General features: G+C 34.8%; 1 long non-coding RNA gene across 1 annotated transcript; it reads left to right on the plus strand.

Annotated features, from left to right (window-relative positions):
* The first annotated feature begins 6,829 nt into the window (after positions 1-6,829).
* LOC128242537 (uncharacterized) lies at positions 6,830-8,769 on the plus strand. Its single transcript, XR_008262633.1, has 2 exons — positions 6,830-7,346; positions 7,685-8,769. It is a non-coding gene; the product is annotated as an uncharacterized LOC128242537 (long non-coding RNA).
* Positions 8,770-8,991: the final 222 nt, after the last annotated feature.

Raw genomic sequence — 8,991 nt, forward strand, 5'->3', positions numbered from 1 at the left:
TAAATAGACTATAGAAATTGAAAATGACGTCATTGCTGTCAATTTTCCTCAATGTCCACACGCCGATGATTCTTATTGTACAGTATAATTATTATTTGAGTGCAAATGAATCAAACTATGTATTGACACTTCAAGTGATGGTTTTCTTTAAACTTTAAGGGAGAATCCTGCAAGAAATTTGTGGTGACGCCCTATTACCGTGAACTGTGGCAGAATTTGGACTACTTATGACACGCAATACGGCGTATATGAGACCCGGTCTGACAACAAGGAGAAGAGATGGTGAAACAGACGACATCGCTACCTAGCAACCCACGTGCGAACATACTTGCAAGAGGTGAGAAATAACGACAAGCGTTGATTTTTTCTTGAATGATCAATGTACTGGGCCCAATTTCTTGAAACTTTTTAAGTACCTTATAGCAGGATTAAGCTAAGCTTACTATTTTGTCTTTCACTAATTTGCGACATATTTACTTTTTAAAGATTTTTTACACTTTAGATAGGAATTATCTTTATGATAATTTCAATCAACCATTTGTTATTAATCAAAATCCAATTTAAGTATGTATTTTGGCTGATTGAAATAAACTACTTATGCCTGTTAAGCTTAAGAAGTCTCGAGAAATTGGGGCCTGCTCTTAGTTTGTGTGTTGTTGTTGTTTTTTCAGAAAATTTTGGTTATAAATCACGGTATTGTCACAGCAATTATCAATGGCATTGTGTCGTCGCTTGCTTTGCCGTGCCGGCATTTGACCCACTTAATACACTTAGGCCACTACTTTTATATAAATTGGTTTACAAAACCGGCGGGTCTAATTTTCCAAAAAGTCCAAAAAAATAAAAAATGAATTTCACTTTTATTTTCAAAATTATTTTCCCGACCGTATTGGTTTTGGTGCGAAACGAAAGAAAAACGAATAGATAAGAGTACGAATGCAGTGAATCTCGACTGGTTTGTTGTTCCGTAGCCATATTCGCCAATTTATAGTGATAGCATATGAGCAAGTCAACTGTTATGGCAGCGCCGTTGGCAATGGCGGAATTGACGATAGCAGTCATTCTTTGTATAAAATAATTAACTAAAATATGAAGGAGTTGTTAAAATAACAATAGCAATAAACATTTGCAAATTTAACAGCCGACACAAACAATAACTGTCACATGATTGTTGTTTTTTCCCGCTAATTTAGGTCATGAAAATATTGTTGTTTATAGATAAAAAATAAAAGTGTCAGCGGCTGCCATCGAATAAGTAGACACAAATATCTGTAAATTATGTGTGAGAAAAACATTTTATAATATTTTATGGTTATATATCAAATAACCGTGCACAAAACGTGAGTGGTGAAATTGAAAGTAAAATTTCTAAGTTGACACCGGTGACCTAGTTTCACAAGTCCGGTCGGTGGTGTTTATGGATTTTAAATCACATAATGGTTTTGAAATACTTGTCATTGGGTCAATGTAAAACTTGTGTTTATTCTAGATTACATGTTTATTCATGTTTGGGTTAAAAAACAAACAAAGAGTTGAACACATGTGTCAATGACATTAACTCATGCCGGGAGTGGTGTGCAAAACATTTAGATAAAACAACACGGAAAACTATTTTGAATAAGTCCATTTCAATTTGTAATGAACTTGATTTTTCACTATAAATGAGATTTGTTGTAGTCACCAAGGAATACTCTTTAAAATGATAAAAAATTAAACAAGCATTAAGTATAGATGCCCTGTGAACGCATATATACACAAAATGGCGGAGTTGGGAGAAGATGAAAATATCTGATACATAATTATGGATTTCTCTGTCAGTTTGCTATCATTGGTACATAAAGTTAAGCCACATGCTAGATTTATTATTTTGCTATGTGATTTTTATGTACTGATGTGGTAATTTGCTGCAAGATTTGAATTTGAAATGGATTTGGTGAACAGCCCATGGTAAGTATCCCGGTCCGAAAATATCCAGACTTAGCATGAATCGGGTTACACACAACTAGGACCCCGCATGGTAAGAGTTATTAAAACTCAAATCTAGGTCTTGTTAGGCTTTTAGTTTTTCATGAATTGTTTTCACAATATTAAAGCTCAAATGTCTTCATAAATGTTACTTCCTTATTTACAAAATTGGTAATTATTTCACTTTATTGACATTTTCCAATATTAAAATAACTTAAACAATGTTTAGAAAATGTAATGTATTGTTTTAATACAGTGCAATATTTGTGTATTTTAATGCGTAAAATTTGCCTCCTCTTTTTTTTAATTTAATATTGGTAAGTTTTTAAGTGTTCTGCATTCACTTTTGCTTTAGCATACCCTTAAAGCTAAACAAATGTCTTGCTGAGTGATATTCAATGTATCTTTGATTAAAAGTGTAGTTTATACATGTAAACATGTTTTATAGTCAATATCATTGATGTTTTATATGCACAGTATGTAAGATTTAAACTGTGTGTTGAATAAGAACTTTGAAACTTTGAGTGTATTAAAGCATGCAATAATAGCAGTTTAAGAATTTAAAATGACAAGTAAATGATATAAAAGAAATTTTCACTGTTTTTATGTTGTTTTCTGATTTTCACCCTTTAAGAGTATGTTTTGTGAGTTTTTTCCTTTTTTTTTTTCTTTTTTTTTTTTTCGACCACCCAGTGGACATTTTTTCCAAAAAATCTTGTAAACCAAAAAATAAAAAAGGAGTGGCCTTACATGTATAAAATTTAATACTCTTGATACCATTGACAATATGGAAATGTTTATGAACTACTAGTCTAGTTCCAATACTAGTCGAGGTATGCCATTTAATTGACTCAATTTTGTAACTGTTCATTAATTTTGTATTAACGTTCTTGTAAGCCCTGGGCTATGTGCGTTAACGACATTGTTCGTTCGGAATGTTATCCACAGTTTACACAGGGGAACATTGCTCATAATTCCGTGTTGTCGAGGTCACGTGTATGTACCTGGATGATGTAGCCTTCACCGACCGCAGTTACACACACACACACCAGTGATTTTTTTGGAATTATTTTTACCGCCTGTACCTTGAAAAATTGGGGAAAAAAGTTAACTTTGGGAAAAATACAAAATCAGGTCAAATAGCTAATATAATGGCAATTAAACATGTTTTCACTTTTCTGTGCATACATTATGCTATGAGAGAGTTAGTCTTGTCAAAATTGTGTTTATTTTTCAAGAAATGTATTGCTTTTTTAAACATTAATGTAGTCTGTATTTAAATGTAGTCTGTATTTATTAATTTGGGGAAAAAATAATATGGGGGGGGGACATTTTTTCGCCATGGAAAACACCCTTTAGAAGGCAGTAATTTGGACAAAAAATCACTGCACACATACTCACTAACAACAATTCCAACACATCTGATATGTAGTTAAGTACATTGTATTTAAAAAAAGAGGAAAAAGCCAAATACAAGAGTCATGAGAGTATCGTGGTGGCAGGGGCGGATCCAGAAAAAAGTGATGTTAGAGGGGGCGTAACTAAGTAACTTGGGCGACTTAAGAGGCGGCGCCAACCCTACCGTTTTTTAGTCAGATTGATTTTTTTATTAAATAAAAAAGTGTGTGGTTCAATAGGTAGTTTTAAAGCTTAAAGCATTTTACAGTAGATAACTTAAACGCCGATGATGACAACAACGTTCTTACATTCACTAGAGGATTATAAAAAAACTAGATAAAAAGCCTACCTAGCTGCCCTACATGTTTTTGAAAAGGATGTTACACTACACAAACCATTCCCATTTGCCTTAGTACACCTTTTTAAGGAGGGTTTTGTATGTTAAAACATTCAGTATTTTTCAAATCTTTTAAATTATACATTTTTAATTGTTTTGAATTGTTTATTGTTTAACGGTGATGTAAAAAATACCATGAATAAATACGTAATAACTCTGTTACACGTTACAATACATGAATTTCAGTGTACTGTCCCTTATTATATAGGGGTATAGCCCATCCCAGCAGCGCATGCGTTTGATATGTCTCTTTTTTAATCCCATCAACCGTTACTTTAAAACTTAGTGACACTCTTATTCAAAATCAATACATACACATGTATAACAAACATAAATTTTGAGACTCAGTGATGAACCTCTAATGACTTAATTACTGATGACAACATTGTTACCGTGTATTTAGGGGCATGATAGCTAAACACGCAAAAAATAGTAAATGATTGGTGAGTGCTAAAAGATTTACTGTGATCTACTACCGTATTGTAAGGTAGAAATAGCGTGTTTTGTGCACCTTTCTTTCAAATTAAACTCGTCTCGTCTCGGTGTCCTTCACAAGAAACATTGTTTCCCTAATTTATTCATACTTTTTTGGTATATTAAAACAACTGTTTTATAAATTGTGGTATATCTAATTTGGGAGTAAGCGTGCATGGATTTCAGTGTACTGTCCCTAATAAGATAGAGGATATAGCCCATCCCAGCAGCAGGCGTCTAAAATGTCTCTTCGCTTATCCCATTAAAGAAGACAGTGGAGGATATGCATAGCATTGAAGTTGAGATTATCAGAAGCGGGTAACCCTATTAGTTGTAGCCCGGAATTAAACATATTTATTAAGTAACGTAAACATATTGTTTCTTGTTTCATGATAAGTTAAATTTACATTATATATCACGTGACATAACCATTTCTAATCAATAATTGCCTATTAGTTGTAGCCCGGAATTAACGCTATTCTGGTTTTCGCAACCTAATCCTCCGGTACAATCAAAATTAAACCGTTGTAATATATACACGTTACTTCGGAAACAATAGAGTCATTCGACTGTTACATGAATTTCAATAGCTCGATATTCACCTTTTATTTGTACCGGCATGGGAAAACCCAATTATGTTAATTCCGGGCTATATTAAAATGGTTGTTACCACAGGTGGCAGTATTGACCAGAAGAGGTGATGACTTTCATACGTGATTTGCGTGAAATGTGATGCGTTAAAAAAGTTGTCATACGTACTTAACAATATGCTAAAATATATGTGTTTATTTAGGGAAGTTAAATTTCTTTCCATTAATTTATAACTTGCTTAGCGACAGTCAAAACAAAGATAGGGAAATATTATCTTATGCTTACTATTGCATTATATACATGTAAGTGCATTGTAAATTATGATTATATTTAAACAAGAACAGCAACTGTTTACATGGCTGAATAAGTCAGAACAATTTAATGCCCATTTATTTTTTCTCTGCCACTATGATAATATACGTTGTGTTTCGATGTTGGTATGTAATCAGACGCTTACAGTTTTACAACGTTTAATCTTCAAGTGTATTGCATGTGATTACATCATATAATAGTCCGAACCCTACTTTTCTCTCTGAGACTTCTATGTGCTCCACCTTGGTGCCTAATTGGCCGGGCGGTTACTGATTTGCATAGATGGGCGGGGCTTCTATTCTTAACTCTAACTTCAACTGTTATTCCTAAGTTTCTATTAAATATACTAAAATTTACAAGTTGGAAATTCGTTTGCTTTCATTAACCTGACCTCACCACGATCTAAATTAACTTCGACATCTACTGACCGCTTGACCGCAGATTGTCGTGCATTCAATTTCATTAACCTCTGCATGTTGACGCGCTAGTTTTTAACTTGGGATATAAATAAATAGGAACTACTTATTATATATTGTATACCCTTGCGAAATATCATTTATTCATTAACTGCTTCCTATTATCGACCAAGATTAATTACACAGGGTGGAAGATATTGTATAATGCAGTATGATTGATACACGTGTTTCAAACTTAAGCTGTTATGTATCAGTCAATTGTAACCGCCCCCCCCCCCCCCAAGTGCGGGGGTATACCGGGGATAGCGGGGGAAATGGGCCGTGTTTTATACCTTCTAGGTGGCCCCGCAGTGCCGAGTGAATGCGATGGTTTTGTTTTCGCGCCGAAAATAGCGGGGAGTGGGCCTTACTTAGGATGTCCCAGGGGTGCGAGGGGGGGGGGGCATTTGACGGGGATTTTACCGGCATTTTGACCCAACAGGACGGGGATTTTACCTGGGATTGGCTGGACTGAAAGTCAAAATCCCCGCTATTCCCCGGACCTGGGGGTGGGGAGGCGTGGTTACAAATGACCTGTGCATTACAGCAAAGCATTCCGCGTCGTGCTGTATAATGACCTGCATAGGCCTTATTGGTGCTACGTAGTCAATCTGGTTAATGTGTGAGCATGTTCCGTCAGAACAAAACGCACTTCTGAAAAAGGCAGGGTAACCCGAACCAAATGTATTTTTTAGGCCTAACAGAGGAACATCTTTTAACCGTTTATTCAAACAAAGTAAACAGCTTTAAACTACGTCGTGTCGTCATAGATACTAGCCCATAGTTTTATGTTGTATCGTTATTAAAATACTGTTTGTGTTGTGATCTCGCAATGTGTTCTCGATGTTTATTTGTTCAGGTTGCTAACCACAATCGAAGCCGCAAATAATAAAATACAACACCCAACAAATTGAAGGTTTAAAGATATAAAGTAAATCAAAGAAATAACATCAACAAATAAAACAATCATTATATAATAGCGCATATCGTTAATCCAATGGCGGATTAAGTAGTTCATTTAACGCTAAAGTACAGAAGGTCTTAGAGAAAAGGTTTTAAACTAGATCTTCTAGTCGGTACGTAATATGGTAACAATCCATGGGACTTGGCAATAGCATATTTGTTCATGTGATATATCAGTATTTGGCAATCTTTAGTTTACGTCCTAGCTATTGGCACAACCAGCGAAGCTTGAAGAAGTTTGTATATCTTCAAATACCGCATTGAACAAGTCAGTTTTCAAGTTAAGAGTGGCCTCGGCTGTGTGTTTATAGAACGACTATATTTTGCCGTATAGGATCTTAGTAATAAACATCACGTAGACGGTTTAACACTCGAAATATTTTGTTCTGCAGGAAAATTTGTAAATATATATATTGTTCTGAACGTCAAACTTACATATATAAAGGAGATAAAACATACTTGTTCGGCTAATAATTTATTCACATTTAAAGAGCCGTTTTGTAAGCAAAGGAACCGATTGAAAAGTTCCAGGTCGTCTTAACGGGAGCGAGAGATTCAAAGTTCGAAATTTCCATGAATAACACACAAGTCGTACTACAAGAGACGAACACAGGGAGGGGAAAGGGCGAGGGTATGGGATCTTCATTCATTCTGGCTTATCAGCAACAGTACGGGGCGCTATTGGAGCGGAGTCAAGCGCTTGAGAGATACATGGAGCGCCTACTTCAGGAGTACCTGATCGCTTTCACGGTCCGGGATGTTGCCACGCTGCTGGACAGACTCTATAGGGGGTGAGCGTCATTTTAGATTTGTAGGGTGGCGCAGTAATACATATTAAGAAAAAACCTTTGAAATAAGTAGTTTCGCACTTGCGTGTTAAATAAGTTGTATTCAATATACTGGTTTCTTAAAGTCCAATATATTGCTTGTCATGGGTATGAATAATTCATGATAAATGATACAGATAGCACGTTTGTGCGTACATAAGAAGTAGTATTTTAAAATTTATGAGTTTGTGCGTACATAAGAAGTAGTATTTTAAAGTCATACAATCGTGACAGATATATTTTAGATATTTTAGTAAGATATCCAAGCAATTAAGTTATGAGTTTTATTTCTATTTTTACAGAAGCTAACACATGCAACCAGATTCGTCACCATCAACAGATGCAATAAAGGAGATAATGTTTCCTTCCACATTCTTCAGATCTCAGCTCTGACGTCACGCACAGTTGATAACAGCCATCGCGAAAATGAGTGTCATACGTCATGCGGTTATAAATCACGGACTTACTACCAATATACAAGGTAATAAGTCAACTTGAATACAGAGTGACTAACGGTCATCCTCGTTATAAATCACGGACCAGGGCTGACGTTCGGTTGTTAACCATTGAGTTTCAATATTGTCTTCGAGGTTATAAAGATCAAGCCACAATGGACCAGATTTTGACACAAGCTTTTCAGTACATGAGAAGAGAAACAGATAGAGAAACGTGATCATTATAGTGTCCTCTGATGTGTTTATATCTGAAGTTTACACACAGTGAAAACATAATTTAAAATACCTGAATTCGCTGACGTCTCTATGTATTTAACGAATGTCTCAGGGGTTTTTTAATACAGCAATGTATCAATGCAATTATACTTTATTATTAGAATACCTTTATCAAATTTCACTGAATCATCAACTTGTATTTAATAATTTCTCATATGTGGTTGACATACAGAAATTGTGAAATGAACAGTGGTATCTCAACTGTTTAATTGTAAATTGTCTTCACTCATATTCTTTTTATAAAATGTTCATCTATTTATTTCATTCATCAGCATTATCTCATGTACGATTAATCTTGTCTGTGACGAGAGTAATATGCTGGTCAACGCAAGTTTATCTCTGTCGGTCAATGCAAGTTTATCATTGCCGGTCAATGCAAGTTTATCATTGCCGGTCAATGTAAGATTATCATTGCCGGTCAATTCAATGTTTATCATTGCCGGTCAATGCAAGTTTATCATTGCCGGTCAATGCAAGTTTTTCATTGTCGGTCAATGCAAGTTTATCATTTCCGGTCAAATGCAAGTTTTATCATTTTTAACAGGTTCTGCTGGTCAGATTCTGTCTTTATAAGTTTTGAACTGTTGTTATGAACTTATGTTGTTAATATGTTGTTGTTTTTAAATATACGTTACTGATAAAAGGAAGAAAACAAGTGTAGCAATTTTATTGTTTATAATTAACCTTTAAGTTGTCATAAAATGATGCTCATTTGAACGAATTCACACGGAAATAGTTATTATAGTACTGGCTGTACTTCGCTTTGATGTCTATTTTTGGTACGTCATGTCTCAAGTATGTTTAACATTCTTGTCTTCATGATACATGTTTGACAATATTTATCACAGTGTCGAACTGTTGAGAGGTTAAAATACGTA

The sequence above is a fragment of the Mya arenaria genome, chromosome 8 (assembly GCF_026914265.1).
Source record: "Mya arenaria isolate MELC-2E11 chromosome 8, ASM2691426v1".
NCBI classification, from domain to species: domain Eukaryota; kingdom Metazoa; phylum Mollusca; class Bivalvia; order Myida; family Myidae; genus Mya; species Mya arenaria.